Here is an 18,467-nt window from a genome sequence, read left to right on the forward strand (position 1 = left end):
TGACTGTGAGTCTGCTCCAAACTAATTGACAATTTATCAAAAAAGGCGCCGGTGTGGTTGCATTTTATTAAAATACATGGCCAAAAGTGTAAACTCTGAAAACAGCAGTTTGAATCTCACAGCTAAACTATCAGCATGGTATATAAAATACAAACAGTAATTTAATCTGCCTTCTAAATGATTAAATAGCATTGAGTTGATATAGTTAAATTCTTAAAGATTATTTGAATATAGGCAAAGCCATGCTGGTTCATAAGGCTCATTAGACTTGCAGGTAGAGGTAATTCAGAGATATGTGTAGAACTAATTGAAGAGGTATGATTTCTGTGAACCAAGATTTTCTTTGGTTGACTACAGCGCTAAATTTAAGGTAAAAAAACATCCATTTTAATAAGCTATGTTGCGTGACATTTACAACATGCCTCATGCTCACGACAGCAAACACACTGTTGATTCATATTAGTAGGGAGATCTGAGAGAGTGTCATACAATGTTTACTAAACCCAAACACAGCCCACCTACCTCAGGCAAACAACTTCTGTCACCCAAGAGGACAGCCAAATATTTTTGACAAGCTAACCATGTCCCTCATTATCAGTGTGCTTCCTCAACAAATAAACTATAGTGCATTTAAACTATTTGCAATATGAGCTATTCTTATTGCGCAGTGGAAAAAAAGCACAACCACGAACACACCAAAAACAAGCTCTGGCATTTCAGTGGCTCCTACACTGACAGATCAACCACATATGGCTGCCGTGGATATAAAATCAATGAAGAAACTGTACCTCTCTCTTTCTTTCTCTCTGTCCTTGTTTACTTTTGCTAATCAACTTTGAGCTTATTTTCTTTCACATCCCAGTGAATGACATGTTAATCCTGCTGGGACAGCTGGGTGGAAATGAGCACTGAAAGGAATTAGCAAATGACATTTTAACAAGGATGTCTGTGGTGATATAATGGGGCCTAATGAAAGTAATGTTTTCACTGATGTGCTGACAGCATGGCATTCTCCCAGCTGTACCCCTGCCTTAGCCTCGTGGGATGACTAAAAGGGAAAACAGAAGGGGACGAGATATGAAAATATGGACCGATCTGGCAATAGGAATTCATGTTAGGACAGGCACAAAAATAGCTTTTGTCTAATAGGGAGAGAAGATGTAGTTTAGGCAATTAATACAACCTGAACAAATGTACAGACTGACCACTAAAGGACAGAACATGAAGTCAGATGCTTTGTCTGGCCAACTATTCAGCACAACCTCCTCAGTGGAAATGATTTTGCCAACATTTGCTGGAAAACATTTAATTCATCCTTATGAAGTAGGCGGTGCTGAAAGCTTGTTGTGGGTTGTGAAGTGGCTGTCATTGGTTGTGGCAAATTGTCTTTGTGGCAAAATGGAAAAAGCAGAAAGCCCTTCTGGCATTTTTCATTAGGCTGAACAGGGTTATGCAAAATGGCACAATGTGACACAACTAATAGCTGCCTTTATTTTGGACTCTCTGGTTTTCTATGTTCCCTCAAAGGTTAGAACAGTCAAAACAGTGTGACACAAATTTGCACCGCTAACCAATATCAAAGTCTCCCAAACTAAAAACCCCATGAGAAAGAATAAACTAATTCTTTCAATTAATTTAGGATTAATAAACTAATCCTCTCTTTGTCACATTTCCACAGAAAATTTATCTCTGATGTTACTGTTATAAATGTTGGTTTGTTACTGAACATAAACACAAATTTCAAGCTGTTCAAACAAACAAAAAACACTCAGAGCATTTAGCGATTTCTGTCCATCTGCCTGTCTTTGTTAGTCAGTTCAGCATTTTGGTCCAGACAAACATCTCTGCTACAACTGTTGACTTGTCCTGGACTTTTGTACAGACATTCATGATTCCAAGAGGATGAATCCTAATAACTCTGGTGATCTTTTGACCATCCCTTTAGTGCCACAAGCAAATTTTCACTTCTACAATGAAACATTCGATATCTACTGGGTGGACTAGCAGGATATTTGGTACAGATATTAATGCTTCCCAGAAGATGAACCCATGGTGATCCCTTGACTTTTTCTTTAGCAAACACCATGATAAGTGGCTTCAACCCTTTGATGCGCAGCGTGGGTCAGGAGATACCAATGTTCCATTAGATTTGGGTCACATTTGACTCAGCCTCAAATACACATCATAGTTTGCCTAACTATAGATTCTCCAACTGGTCTCTAAAAATCAATTGTTTGTTGGATCTTAATGTAGCCAAAAGGGACATGAGTCTACAATTTAAAGACTTTAATCAGATGTTTAGCAGTCCTTTTTGATGTGGTTGCTATATAAAGTGTGGAGCCTTTGCATACTGCCTGTTCCCCAATGGGCCTCTGTGATGACACTAGATATGGCTGCTTAGTTATACACTTGTACCACTTGAGTGTCTTTAATGGGATGGGTGGAAGTGTTAGCGGGTAATGAAGGGACTAAAGAGGTGATGCAATTTCAGAAAAAAATAGATCTGAGGCCCAAGTACAGAAAGTAAAATCAGAAGGATAAGAGACACATGAGGGGATTTCATGCCTCAAAGACAGAAATAAGGCAAACATGTCAGAACCGTTATCACACCAATTCTCAGTCACTTCCATGACCACCACTGGCCATCTGGCACCAGCTGAGGGTTAAAGAAATAGTAAAATGCATTTTCAAATCTTATCTGGCTGGTTTGGAACGAGGCGCAACAGCAAACAAGCATACAACTAGAAAGGAGGCAGCGGAGAGGGGTGTCTTCTAATGGATTTTGTGAGAAGAATTACATGTGGGGCAAACTGAAGTGTGGCACTTAAACATCCCCAAAGAGCTGGCTTGAGCAGGGTGATGCAGGTAAGCGCAGACAGTCTGCACAAAAATGGAAAACCCTGACCTGCCTGTGCTTTCTCAGCCAAAGGAACATGGGTCACATGCCAGTGTTGTCAAGAAAAGAAAATGAGAGAAAATTTCTGCCAAATATTGCACAATTACATCACTGATTGCATGTGGCATCAGATAAATTAGACCCAAATGAGGATAAACTGAAGCTGCACAGAAGACAAAGAGGTGCAATTACTTAATTAGGTAAAAGCAAGCAGATGATTTTTTATATCTTTCTATGGCATTTCTAAATGATCCCATTTTTTCTTCACACTTAGTGCCTAGATGTTCAAAGGGATACAGTAAATTTCAGAATAAATTTCTGTTTCTATGAGAGTAAAAATATAAAATAAAGCATCAAACACCCTGAGACTTCCTTGCACTTCTTTTTATCTTTCCAGGATATCAGGAGTTCTCCAAGTGTTCTAGTGAAGAAACCTGTAGATAATTGATGATGATCTTGTCTCTAGTCAGGAACTCTCCACAGCAGCTGTAGCAACCATGTCTAAAAAGTGAGGATAAAGTGGGTCTTAAGTACCCCTGAATGTGTCAGAAGCTCTCCAACAAAAGCACTCAGAGCTGCCAAAAAAGAAAAATCTTGTTCCATCTCCCCAGCAGAATTTGACTAGCTGGTTCATGGCTGTGCAGCAGCCAAGAAAAGCTGTGGAACGTCTCCCTGTCAAGATCATCATATCCATATGTTTCTGTTCAGACAACTCAGCATAAGCAGGTGTAATCTTCAAAGTGAACCCTGCTGCAATTACACGTGGGCGTTTTAATACACCAGCATGGAAAAGAAAGTGAAAAAGTATGACTTTCAGTGCTGGCTAAAGTGTTCTGTGGGGCTTAAAGAGTATATTTTCAGAAACTGAGCCGCTAATTACGCTTGATTTTTAGCTCTTCTCGACAAAGGCGTGACAGATACATATTGGTTTCAAAGCATTGGTATCACAAGGCAGCCAGATGGTTTACCAGGTTCATGTTTATTTAATTTAGTGAAACTAACACTCTTCAAAAACTGAACCCATATGTGGGCCATAAATAGCCATAACACACAGCAAGTGCTTTATTAATCACAGTCTCCTGCTAACTGCACAGCTTTGTGCTGCGTTACAGTAAACAGACTTGACTTGATTTTGCATCACTTCATCTGCCAGACAGTGAAGTTTTAGTGAAGAGAAGGTGTTTAAAATCTTGAAAATTGCTTAGAGCAAATCATATTATCACCTTTGATAAAACTTTGCTACACACCTGGTGTGTTGTAGGCGTTGCTGCAGAATGCATTTGTCAGAATGTAATATGGAATAATATCTGCTGCACAGGTTGTTGACAATAATAATTAAATGACAGCGGTAGAAAGTGAATCCTTCCTGTGCTATGATGCTGCTAAGTGTGTGCAGGAATTTAATATTAACACACTGATGACAGAACCAAATTGGAAGTATAACACAAATAATGTTGACAGTCTCATTTTCTAATCGTGCAGGGTTAGGTTTGTCCAGCGTATGTGAGCTATCGCTGCCAGGTGATGTTAATTCATTAAACTGTGATGTTGTCTTTTCAGTGTCACAGCCAGTTAATTAGTCTTGAGTCTACTTTCTCGACTGCTGCACAATGGCTTGGTGGTTAGCACTGTCGCCTTACAGCTAGAAGATCCCCCAGTTCATGTCCCAACCTGGGCCTGGAATCTTTCTGCATGAGGTTTTCATGCTCTCCTTGTGCATGTGTGGGTTTTCTCTGGGTACTCTGGCTTCCTCCCACAGTCCAAAAACATGCTGAGTTTAACTGATAATTCCAGATTGCCCGTAGTTGTGAATATGAGAGTGTCTCTATATGTAGCCTTGTGATAGACTGGCCCTGGCCCTAAGTCAGCTGGGATAGGCTCCAGCCCCACCGCTACCCTAACGAGGATGAGGCGGTTTATAGATAACGGATGGATGGAAGATTTATATTCAAGTTTATCTTTCCTTGTCGATTTTTTCTCAGGTGAAGGACAGCACGTCAAATCTGCCTGAAATCACTTCGTTAAATGTTGTCATGATTCATTTAAAGGTCTCAGACTGGACAGGTAAAACAAGCAATGGCATGAAGACCTGATTCTGTGGCTCGGCTTATTGGATTTTTACTGCATAGTGACATTATGTAGTTTAATTATAACTTGTGTGTTATGTACTTTCTTTGTTTTTAATTAGTTATGGTTGCTTTGTTGTTTTCTTTCCTGCATTTTCCTTCCAACAAGATCCAACAATCTCCAGTATTGTTTGGTCGGCAGCCTCCTATAAATGCCTGGGGGTCTTAGTGTGGAACAGAAAGAGATCTTAAAAAAAAAAAAAGTACAGGACAGCAACTATTAAAGTTGTATTCTAAACAGAGGGGGAGCCATGGAGCATGACGACAGTTGTGATCACTACAAAGTAGGAAAAGGAGAGGGGGAATGTCCACCTCCGAAGAGGAAGCAACAGAGGGAGAGAAGACAGAGCCAGGACAGTTAAAGATGGGAGAAAGGTGAAGAATGTGTACTGACAAGATAAACAGATAGCCCAGAGTACTGGGCTGCTCGGACTGCACTATGTTGGGGACAGATTGGATGTGTCACCCGCTGAAGTGGCCATGCAGGGAAGAGCCTGAGGAGACTGGAGGCTGTGGCAAAGTCAAGACATCACACTGACTGTGAGCTTTATTAACCTGAACAACGACAGCTGCTTTGTGTGTCCACTTTAACGTCTTCAGTCAGCATTACAGACAAGGAGATGGAGCAGCTAAACAGAACATCACACTTACGTTTTGTTTTCTGTCATCGTCTACTCAATTTTGGGTTAGGTTTATTCACCAGAACTACATGGTTAGGTTTAGGAAAATATCACGTTTTGCCAGAAACCTTTACATGTTAGAAGTTTGGTTAAGCTAGGGCACCACAATTACTGGATTAGGGTTGAGAAAAATATCATTGTTTTGGTTAATAATGCAGATATGCCATTACATGTTTGAAGTGTTTTCCTCCATTTTCTGGGTTTCCAGTGTGACAAGTTCCACTGTTTCTAATATATGATTTTTATTGCTGAAAATTAGTAACAGTAAAGCAGTAAAAAATGTTATTGTTGATATGTTTGAATTTGTATGTGTCAAACGTTGCAAACAAAAGTAATCTGAAATTGCAGTTTTGTTGTATGGGAACATAATTTAGTGGTGACTGGATTGAAAAGCAGCATCAGTCACTTCAGTTCAGACTAAAACATCATAATTTGGGCAAATTGACAAGAAATGCGATACTAATATTTTGATTCCAAGAGAAACCTTGTGATCCTCACTTTTCCAACAGCATTATCAGCAGATTGACTTGTGGTTTTGAATAAAAAGGCTTGAGAACTAGTGGATGGAATCTGGAGCACAAACTCATGTTCTCCACATAATGGGGATGATCATAAAATGCAAATACGCTAAATTAAGATGGTATTCACAATTGTGAATATATATCCACCACTTTTACTGTATCAGGGATGTGCACATTACACAAAGCAACAACAAGGAAGCGCAAATTAAGTTGTGACATTATCGTTTCGAAATCTGTAGTTTGTTTTTTTTATCTTGACTTTAGCTTGGTGTTAAGGTTTGCATAGAGGAGAGGCCCAAATGTAAAGACAAATGTTCATATTGCAAAACATCTGTAATAATATGGACAACGCCTTACTGTTTTTCAATACTGAATTTTTGGCCCAAATGTTTTGTCTCCAAAGTCTTAGTTGAAGACCATTGTCCCAGGTCACTGTCACAGGTTTTATGGGTGAGGAAATTCAGCTTCACTACTCCTCAGATGTAGCACAAGTAACATCAACAAAACCAAGAAAATCCTTGCTTAGTGCAAATTTTAACATGTTGTCTCTGTGTTCAGCTCATCTGCATCTAGATTTCTAATTATCACCAGCCACCTTTCTCACAGCCAACAGAGAGCGAGCAGGAAATCTTGGGATGGGGAAATGTACCGCAACAGAACTCAGATCAGAAAGTACCAGGTCGACACAAAGGTGTGTCAGTCGTGTTTATTGCACCTTTTCTTCAGATTTGATCTCTGTAATTTAATTAGAACAAAGATAATCCATGTTGTCCAGCCTGCCTTGTAATTGCAAGAGCTTATGATCTTGGCCACTTTCCAGGGAGAGGATGTGTCAGCTTATATGGGTCTGAATGCAGCAGTCAATAACTCATCACCAGTGGCAGCACACAAATACAAACAAGCAGTCATCTGTGAACAGGAGCACAGCTGCACATCCTTTCATGCTGACACACTTCTTACCTCCAAATATAATTACACACTGTCTCTCACACACGCAAAAGGAGACACACATGGCCACACACAAGCGACTCTGCACAATCCTCGAGCACACACACAGCTACTCTACTGTATGTACACAGAAAAAGCACAAAGGTACAGGCAGGAGCGAGATGTAAAATCCCAGAATTCAGCAAATGTTTGACAGCACATAACAAAAGGAGCCAAAACAACCAGTGGCCACATGAGCTGAGGAAGCTGGCTGATCCTCGAAGGAGTTTGCCGAGAAAATCCAAACACTGCCAAATGTGTGTAGTGTAATTCAGAACCGGTGAAGCTATACCGCCGCAACAGAATATAAACAATACAATGCAAAAACATCCAACTAAATGTGAGAAATGTATATAAAGCACACATAATGTAAAGACAGTCACAAACAAGGCATCTTTGTGTACGATGCCTGTTATTATTCCCCCATCTGTTATGACATTGAAATGCAAGCTTATGACTCACTTTATTGCAGGTTAAATGGGGTACCATTGTTAAGCAGTTGTGTTGTGCAAGTTCACACTTCACAAAAACCTGATCCACAATTCAGAATTTTTAACTTATTTCATAGGTCCAACAAACAAACTACTTCCAGTTTAATCCTCGCAGTGCTGGTCTTGACCTCTGTGAGGCCCTAAGCAAAACTCTGCTAAGTGATCCTCCTAAAACTGACTTGGTTTGGAAGCAGAGTGGTCTGACCCACTCTCTGTAGTTTTTGAGAAAAATGGATTCAAAATTTTGTGTTCTCAAGAATGATCTAACATTCGAAGCGCCACTGTAATGCCATATTTGAGTTGTGGGTTAGACCACTTTGCCAGTAAAATCTAGATCTTGGAAAATCAGCACATTAGGTAGTAGCACTGAATCAATCCTCAATCAAGCCTGTGACTTCTAGAGAAAACACTCTGTGACATATCATTGTCATTTTGCACTATAAATAGGAAACTGTTGCATGTCACCCTTTAAAAGATGGATATAAAAACACTGCCACATCCAATGAAGCTATTTTCTTATCTTCTTTACTTGATCCAAAGTGATTTGAACATACCTCTGGGATGCACTCAGTGCTGACAGAAATCTCTCTGTTGAATAAACTCTCTCTGCTCTGCATCTTTGTGCAGAAGCAGCTAAACCTTCCTTAAATAAGTCACCTTGTACTGTTTTACAACAGGACAGCCAGGCAGAAAGAGCCGGTTTTCGAAGGTTTCCAGAGAGATTATGTTTTTCAAACATGACCAGTCAACATACACTGCAGGTCAAAGCTCCTAATGCACAGAGACAACAGTATAAAATCAAATTCTAGTGTAGAAAAACACACCAAGCTGAAACAAGTCATAGGGTTATAGGGTTCAACCTGTTCTCATGAGTGGAGGCGGTGTTTTATATGGATGCATTACATATTTCAAATGTCAGTCACAGTCAAAGAGAGAACAAAGCAGAACACACGAGAATCGTGTGGATCTACAGTAAATGGACCTTTGTAATAGTCACCTTTTGTGTGGGTGCTTGTAGTGTTGTTTTTGGCGGTCTGTTTTGATTATAGTTTTAGTCTAGTCTTTGTGTCAAGCTGACATTTTAGTTTTTATTAATTTTAGTCACGTTCATTCTCTTTTCCGTCTAGTCAAGTTTTAGTCGACTAAAATTCTGAGCATTTTAGTCTTATTTTAGTCAGAATAACCTATGATTATTTTCGTCTTGTTTTAGTCGACGAAAACTGATGACAATTTAGTCTAGTTTTATTCAATTAAAATTATGTTTTACTCTCTTTTTAGTAATGCAATTCTATTTAACCCAATCAATATAGTATAATTTCCTTGTATAGTATAGACAAAACCATTTTTTTCTTAGTCAAACCCATTTCACAAATTAAACATAGTTATCTTATTATTATATTTTTGTTAACTTATAAACTCAAGAATATACTCACTCCAGACATGGAGGATGCTCTGGTCAACACATTTATTTTACCAACCAAACATGTAGGTACACACACATAAATTTAAATAAAATATATAAAATAGCATCACATGACTGGCAGGAAAAAAATACATTCAAGTTTAACATAAAGAGAAATAAAGTGCATGAATGCAATTCACAACAATAACATAATAAAATGTGTCTGTGTTATCTTGCTTGTAAACTGAAACTGAAAAGAACACCACAACTGATGGCACTGACTGACATACAACAGCAGCAACTATGTGAACTGTAACTTCCTGGATGTCTTGTTTTAAAACTGGTTGCCACATACCAAAAAAATTCTGCGTGCTGTGGCCAGCTTTTGTTTGATCTTTTCTTTCTTTTCTTTGTACATTTTGTCAATCAAGTTTAAAATTTGATGTCTTTTTGGCACTTTGAACTTTTTGTCCATTTTTGCCATCATGGCAATGAACTCCTCATCTTCAACAATTCGTGCTGGGAGTCCTGTGCAGCCTATCCACTGTGCTATCCCCTCCTCTTTGGTCTGTTGCTCTGGGGAATTGTCACTGTACCTTCTTGTGGCAAAGAAATCCTGAGCACTAGTTGGCTTGTCCTTCTTCTTGGGTGGGACTTGCTTCACTGATGATCTATCTTGAATCTAGCACAGGAATAGATGCAATGTCAGGACGGATGCAGCCTCTGGAACTGTTGTAAATATTAGGTAGCATAAATTCTTGCCATGATTTTTATCTTGGTAAATCAACCTTTGAGTGAGTGACTTGACCATCCGTCAAAGAAAAAAGTTACATAATCAAAACAGAAGTAGTCATAAACTAAGCAGGGAGGCATGTTAATGCAAATGCCATTTGTTTAAATGTGTTCAATATGGTATTCAAAATCATGTTGTTGATGCCAAATTCAGTTCAATGTGATGGCTATGTGAATAACAAAACGCATTGACTAAATTAGCTCCCAGATAAAGCTAATAGATATATGTGTTGTTGTGGATACACAACAAGTTCTCACAAACTATATTTAGCAGATATTTTGGAGAAACCCAGTTTACACTCTTATGTACACAAATAAATACACACGCTAATCGCACACATGCTAGTCTCTCTCTCGGTCTCACACACACACTGCTAGTCACACACGTTTGTCTCAGTCGTTTTCATCTCCAGTGGCTAACGTCTAACATTAAAGCTAACGTTAAAATGTGACATATTAACCACAGCCTCATGACTTTGCATGAGCTTTCAAAAATAGAAAGTAACGTTAATGTCGTAACTTACCTCGATTTCACCATGGAAGCTCTTGAGATGCCTTTTTAGGTTTGTCATGTTTTTCTCCGTTATTTTGTGGCCGCATTTCTCCCCGTCTTTTTCCACGACACATTCCGTTTTGTTTTCCACTTGTATGTAAACAAAGTATGTCCATATGTCGCTTCTTCGTTTTCTCCCCAGCTGCCCGAAAGCTGGGGAACAGTGTCCTGCCATGATCCCACCGCAGATGCATCTAAATAATGCCGCGAGTGGAGATTGAGGAAGTGACGTCGCCTGCGTCAGCGCAGTGCGACGTCACTTCCTGGGGAACAGAAATACTGCAAAATAATAAACGCGACTAAACATTTAAATGTTATTTCGTCTCGTCTCGTTTTGGTCAACGAAAATGAAGAGACATTTCAGCAGAGTTTTTATTTTGTAAACCGAATTTCGTCTCGTTTTTATTCGTCAACTTGTGATGGCTGATCGAGGCTTTGTTGAAGCTTCGACACTTCATTCAAAACATGGTTCATTACTCGAGGCCTCAATGACACACAGTGCTCGAGTAGGACATCTAGTGGTCAATAATATGAAGTGCAATCAAGACGTGGTCGGTTCATGGATTGTTTTGGATTTGATTCGCCATGCACACCTTCCTGTTTGACTACACTAGATGATTGTATGGGTTGTAGTGGACACAAAAATAATATTACTAGTAATAATAATGACAATAACTATTGAAGAGCACGTTTCTTATTTCCCATGTTTGTCTGTATCCCTATATACTCTTTGCTTATATTCTGTGTTATGAAACATTTAAACGGTGCTGCTACATTCATGAGATGCTCTACAAATACAGACTGATGTCATTTTCACATGGGGCTGGTGCAAATAAAGATTTTATGGATTATTATGGATTTTGGCAAAGTATGTCTTGGGGTTTATTGGTAAAGAGGTCAGTAAAGAGCTTATGTAACTGGTTATGAGTTTTTATTGAGAAATAATTTATCAACAGTTTTGGGACCACTGTTCCCTCTAAGCTGCGCGCGTGCGCAATTGCGCACTGCTGACACGGTCTCCGCGCACAGAAAATCTGCGCGCACAAAAAAAAAATCCAACCTAAATTGTAAATAAAATAAACACGTAACAATTCATTCTGTGCTATTTTTCAGTGTGAGTCAGTGAGTTACCGGTGACTGGCTGCTGCAGCCAATGATGCGATTCACATACGTATTTACCATAGACTGTATATAATGGTATTTACGCAGCTAATCAACGTCAGGCGTCCTTATGTGCAGCCACTGTTGTTCTCATAGATATGAATGAGTAGATAGGACACGCCCCTTTGAGCTGCGGCTACAGCGAGGCTAAGCTAGTGGGGGCAAAGTTTCAGTGCATTCCGTTGATGTAGACGGCGTGAAAACGGAAACAAGTATGCTGGCTCACTGTGCTGCATACAGTTACACACTACGTCGTACGATTGAGACAAGGAAACTTGGAATGACTTTTCATAGGTAAGAATAGTTTTTGGCTCTTTTTTCATTATGAAATCTTGTTGAGAGCTTCCAGTCTATGAGAGCTAACTAGTTAGCCACTAGCAAAACACTAATGCAAGCTAGCAGCGTGACAAGCAAATACGAGACGATTAATAGTAGCTGTAGTATAGTTGTACAAGCAGTAGTAGTAATACTGAAAGTACAAGCAGCAGTAGTAGTATAAACAGCTGTCAGAGTCGTAGAAGTAGTATCAGCATTTGTAATAGTATTACAAGTTGTAGTAGCAGTGCCAGTATCAGCAGCAGTAGTGTCCTACCACTACTACTAGTAGTAGTCACATTGCTATTACTACCACCAATACAACCAATAGTAGTTATAAAGCCTAACTCATGTATATCCAGATTACCATCTATGTTCTTCCTCCAAACCCATTTTATGATTGGGATTACAGGCAGTTCTTTAGGACTGCTCTCAAATAATAGAAATGTTACTAAACAAGGTTATACTTATCAAATTAAATAGCTCTGGTCTCCAGTATATTGGCGAATTCGGTTATTTGTACTTAATTTATTAGCATGATTCCTTTTTAATATGTTGTCTACAGACTTAATTACTTCTCTGTCTACTTTTCTTACTCCATGTAGGTTTCCCAGAGACTATGGGTTGAGGAGGAATTGGAAGTTTGTCGGCTTAGACCTGGTGTCATTCCATCAGTGTTAAACTTCCCGGCTCATCTTGGAAGAGTACGTGCCAGAAAGACCACGACCAAGCAGCCTTGAGATCTTAGGCAGCGTCTCCCTCAGGTGGGTGTCGACAGTGTTCACGGTCAGGTCTGTAGAGGGGGGAGGCTGCCACCCACCTCCCCGCCTACTCTCTACCCAGACTCCGCCTTGGCTCCACCCATGTGGTCACTTTCTTAACTACGATGCCAAAGGGACGACGAAATTACTTCTTTTCATCTGATCTGTAGCTCAGTGAGTTAAGGGTTTATCTGTAGAGCTGCAGGTCGCTGGTTCAAGACCAGAACTTAAACAAATCTTAAATTTTATCAAAATCCTGACAAAGAAAAATGCCAGTGGTGGGTCTTGAACCTACTACCTTCCACTTGGTAATCTCTCTTCTTACCCCTGAGCTACTCACTCAGATACTTTTTGTTTTTTTTGTTTTTTTTTGCGTATCTATTATCTATTTTTTTGCCATTTTCGAGTTTTTTTAACTTGAGTCTCAACTCGATCGTTTTTCTCAGGAGGTTGGACTTTAGCCTTTGTGCTGGAGGGTTGAACCCTCAGTTCCAAGACTTTCAAAGCCTCCAGACCTCCCGAGTCCTCAGGACCTGAGCTTTCAAACAGTCTGAGGGCTGAAATTTTTTAAGTCCCACAGTAGTTCTCTGTTAGATTGAACTTCCAGACAGTCCAAGGACTGATATCTTCTAAGTTCCTGAGTACTTCTGTTAGTTTGAACCTTCACACAGTCTGAGGACTGAAATCTTAAAAGTTCTTGAGTAGTTCTCTGTTAGTTTGAACCTTCAGACAGTCTGTTAATGTTTCGATTAAATCTTTAAGGTTTTTCTTTTAAATGTTTTACCACCTTTTAATGTTTAATTTTCTTTTTAAATCCTTCATTGTATTTTCTGTGTAATTCCTATTTGAACTTTTATTGTCTTTAAGATATAATTTTCTAATTAAACATTTAATTTTTTAATTAAATGTTTTGTCTTTTTATTGGAGAGGTGTAGTGAGAGACAGACAGGAAACAGGGGAAGACTTGCAGCAAAGGGCCACTAGCGGGACTCGAACCCGGGACGCTCCGTCAGGGACCAGCACCTGTACATTGGTCACCCGCTTAACCCGTTGAGCTATATGGGCACCCATGTTTTGTCTTTTTAAGGGTTTAATAATCTGATTAAATGTTTTGCATTTTTAAAAATGTTTAACATTCTTCTTGTTGAATTGTATTTTTTAAATGTTTAATGATGGAAAATACTTTATCTGTAATTTCTAATATTTGTATTTTAAAAATTTTGTTTAATTTCATAATGACATGTATTGTATGTTGTTGAATGATCTCATTCAATATTTTGTCTGTTTAATATAATTTAATGTAATTTAATGTAATTTAATGTTTAACTCTATTAAACAGACAAAATATTGAATGAGATCATTCAACAACATACAATACATGTCATTATGAAATTAAACAAAATTTTTAAAATACAAATATTAGAAATTACAGATAAAGTATTTTCCATCATTAAACATTTAAAAAATACAATTCAACAAGAAGAATGTTAAACATTTTTAAAAATGGAAAACATTTAATCAGATTATTAAACCCTTAAAAAGACAAAACATTTAATTAAAAAATTAAATGTTTAATTAGAAAATTACATCTTAAAGACAATAAAACTTCAAATAGGAATTAAACAGAAAATACAATGAAGCATTTAAAAAGAAAACTAAACATTAAAAGGTGGTATATGTACATATAATTTAATTGTATTTAATGTTTAACTCTATTAAACAGACAAAATATTGAATTAGATAATTCAACAACATACATGTCATTATGAAATAAAAAAAATTAAAATACAAATATTAAAAATTACAGATAAAATATTTTCCATAATTAAACATTTAAAAAATAAAATTAAAGAATATTAAACATTTTAAAAAATGCAAAACATTTAATTAGATTATTAAACCTTTAAAAAGACAAAACATTTAATAAAAAAATTAAATGTTTAATTAGAAAATTACATCTTAAATTTCTTAAATCTTTTTAATAATAAAACTTTTTAAAAGTTTTATTGTATTATTTTTTTTCTTTGATTTAATTGCTTTTTGTTATGTAGTTTATTTCTTTAATCTTCTTTTTCTGTCAAGATTTTAACCCCAACCTTAAAAATGAAATAAACCCTTAAATCACAATGAAAATACTTCTGTTGTCACAATCATGAGTTAGTCAATTATTCAGTTTATCAATTCAACTTTATTTGTTTAGCACCTTTTACACAGATGACAAAACTAAACAAGCAAAGAGAAAAAACGATGATTAAAACTCACAAACATTAAAAAAAAAAAAAAAAACCATTTAACATGGTAATAAAATATGTTGTGTCCAGGGGATGGAGGGAGTTTATTGAAGTCTTCTTGGGCTCACATGGGAAATCATTTAAAATACAAACTTGATATTCAGTCTAAGGAAACTGCAGAGCGACAGAAGAACCAACAATATCTCCTGTTTTCTCCTTTAATGATTCGACTCTTCTTGTGCTTTCAGACCAAAGAACTACAGACTCTTCACAACCTGCTCAAACTCTTGGTACAGGACCTCACCACACGGGTCAAGAAGGTTTCCTTCTCATTTCTACTCTGAAGCTCACCTTCTCCTGCTCAAACTACTGACAAATGTTTCTGCTGCTCTAAAGTCTGGTCTCCAGAACTTCCTAAAAACTCTCAAAGGCTCTTCTGCTGCAGGTTGCTTTGTAGAACTGTTGCAGAAAACCTCACTAAACCACATGGAGGGGCCTCAAGATAGTCGTCCAAATGAAACCGTACAAAAACCAAAGTAGCACAACCCAAACGCTAAAGTCTCCTGCAGCCTACCAGAGAACCTCTGAGAACAGAGAATCAGGACAGGAACTCTTACCTTCTGGACAATCAACATCGGTTCTCAAACAAGAACACAGAATGTGTCTGACCAAAAACCTCTAAAGACTCACTACAGCCAAGATAAAGACACAACTCAGCTGTACCAAATCCACTAATCACTGCACACATTAGCACCATGTGCTAACTGTGGCTAAAGAACCACATTTACCAAGACAACTATCCAGTACAAAGCCCTAAAACACACCAAGAAACACATTAAAGATGATTTTACTGCTGGAAGCTGCAAGCCAACGCCTAAATAACAAACTAAAGCAATGGAGCCAAACCCGGTTCACTGGTGAAGAGAAACAGAGGAAATGTTTGCAGCCACATAAAGCAGGAAGACACTGAGCTGCTCAGGTGTTCCTGATAACACCAAGCTGCTCAGGTGTTCCTGATAACACCAAGCAGCCACCTGGACAGCCAATAGGAACACAGCTTCCTGGAAGTCCAGAGGGCTGGGTTAGTGAAGGAAATTTAGTTTAAAGTTGAAGCAGAAAGTTAACAAAGAAAGTTGAAAACCACCTTCTGATACCTGAAATCTCTGAGTTTTCACACAAAGAACACCTGAACATGTCAAACTGGTTCCATAGTAGAACCATCATTGTAAAAACGTCATAGTATGGTGTGTTGCTCAAAAAACATTAGGACCCAGCTGTCAGGGACAAACATGTAAGAAACATGAGAACAGAGAGAACCCAACCAGTAGGTCACAGTTTATCATCCCCCAGTCATCTCCTGAAGTCCATATGGTGAGAGACATCAGTATCTGGTTGTTAATTTACCAGAGGATGCTTATAATCATGCTGATGTGGTCTGTACTCTACAGTATTTTAGTGACTCAATAAATGCCTAAGTTGTTTTTTTTTTTAAATGCTTTTTAGTTTTTAATAAGCATTTAACAGCCTATATGTAATCAATAAATGGCCTTTGCCTATCTTAAGAAAAATTCACTCAGAACTCTGATATGTTAACAGTACTAAATAAATCAATAAATACATGCATACACACAAAAATAAGTTAATACATTAACTGTGTTAAGATTTAGATTTTTTTTTTTTTTTTTTAAAGTTGTTTATGTTTTTGCAGAATCCAGTATTGCTCACTGGTTGGCCATTACATTTTCTTAGTTTGATTTCACTGTTTAAAATGATGCCACCTCTTTTCAGACAGAACCTGTGATAATAAAACAATATAAAATGTTTAGTTCTGTGTTAATAAAGCACTTAAAGCTGTAAGTATGGCTAAATGCTTTTTTCAAAATTAAATATATCACTCCTTAGGTGGTAGTGGCCCCAAGTTCAGTAAAGTTGGAAAGATATTCACAGATTCGGACTTCCAGCATCAATAACTCATTAGATATAGGTTGTCAAAACATAAACGGTGCCTCTTTCCCATTGTTGCAAGGCAGACAATGTGCTACAAGCCCAGTTTTATCAAAAGTAGCTGTCTTTCAAGCTACAGGAATAACATTGGTGTCTATGGAGTGAACAGGGTCCGTCTGCAATTTGCAAAACCGCTGCAACAGTAAAGAGAGACAAATATTCAGTAACTTCACTCTTATACATTGTAGTGTCACTAAAATCACTGCAGCCTTCAACTGGCTCCTGTTGACAAAGTGTTTTAACAGAAATGTAAATGCTGTAATTTGATTCTTTTAATGAACCATGTAACTTGAATGGATGCGATGCTGGTGTGACCACAGTGCACACGTCTGATGTTGCTCACAGTGGTCCAAGGGACGCTCAGGGAGTTTGTGTGTTTGCTCACACTCATGAAAAATTACAGGGAACATTGCTTGGGACTCAAGCAGTTCTTTCTTTTACTCACTATCTCCCCAGCCTTAGAAAAAAAAAACCTGTTCACACGGCACAGATGAGGCTGAGGTACACAGCAAATGTTTGGCTCCATTGTACAAGTTTGGGTAAACGGTTTTGTGGGTTGCCCAGTAAGCCAGTGGGTCTGCCATTCTTTCTACAATTGCATTCACTGTGGCGCTTTGCATTTGCCAGGCTCTACTTGCGTCTTCGTCTAATAGGCTCCACAGTTGAACTGAAAAATATTGAAGATCATCATCATCATCACCAGAAATGTCAGTCATTCCCTTTTCAGAAGAGAAAAAGAATACCTGTGGAAGGTGCCGCTGGTGGTGGAGGACGAGGCTGTGGTAGTGCTTGTGACGTAGATGACTGCTGCTTGGTATTCTTTATGTTAATTGTTGTGCATTCTGTTATTAAATGTTCTTTCACACTGGCTGCCACTCTGATTGGTGAATCCAAAAGTTTTGAACTGCAGAGCCACAAGTGTAGCAACAGAGCCTCAAAAGTTAAATTAACTCTGAACCTAAATTACTCACATTAGAGCAAACCCCTGATAGGGCATGTATTTAGCACTCATATAGAAAATGTGTATGTCATTGCTTATCTTGAAACAGTTCTTTAAAAATTATTTAAAGACTGACAAAGAGAAAAGCAGTCAAAACATTACAGCTGTATCAGCAGGAACAATGTATTGGTGGAATTAAAGACAGTTGCTTGGTTGCCCTATATGGCAACAAAATACAGTATTTTATTGAAAAACTGCTTTCAAAAGATTTAAGAGCTGCTCCTCTAAGAGACTTGTAGGATAAATGTATCTGAAGCAGTAAAGTGAAAGCCCATAATCACTTCCCTCCTGGGTAAAGAGTTAATGACTGAAAGGAGACTGTGCTGTTGTGTATTTGTGACCAAGAGCACAAACAAATGGCGTTATAAAAAATGACATTAACGAACTACTGCATTTTGCAAAATAGACACTGATAATACTGACATTGTTTGCTAACAAGCTTTCCAAGACAGAATGTGACTTCATTTCTACATTGTTAGTTTTAAAATACAATTAAATATACACTTCAGAGAAAGGTAAATGATTCGGGGTGATACAGTAAGTGTAC

General features: G+C 38.0%; 1 long non-coding RNA gene across 1 annotated transcript; it reads left to right on the top strand.

Annotated features, from left to right (window-relative positions):
• Positions 1-11,562: 11,562 nt before the first annotated feature.
• On the top strand, positions 11,563-17,320 carry LOC129350482 (uncharacterized). The gene is made up of 3 exons (XR_008603896.1): positions 11,563-11,903; positions 12,530-12,688; positions 15,165-17,320. It is a non-coding gene; the product is annotated as an uncharacterized LOC129350482 (long non-coding RNA).
• The last annotated feature ends 1,147 nt before the right edge of the window (positions 17,321-18,467 follow it).

This window comes from Amphiprion ocellaris, chromosome 14, assembly GCF_022539595.1.
Source record: "Amphiprion ocellaris isolate individual 3 ecotype Okinawa chromosome 14, ASM2253959v1, whole genome shotgun sequence".
Lineage (NCBI taxonomy): Eukaryota > Metazoa > Chordata > Actinopteri > Pomacentridae > Amphiprion > Amphiprion ocellaris.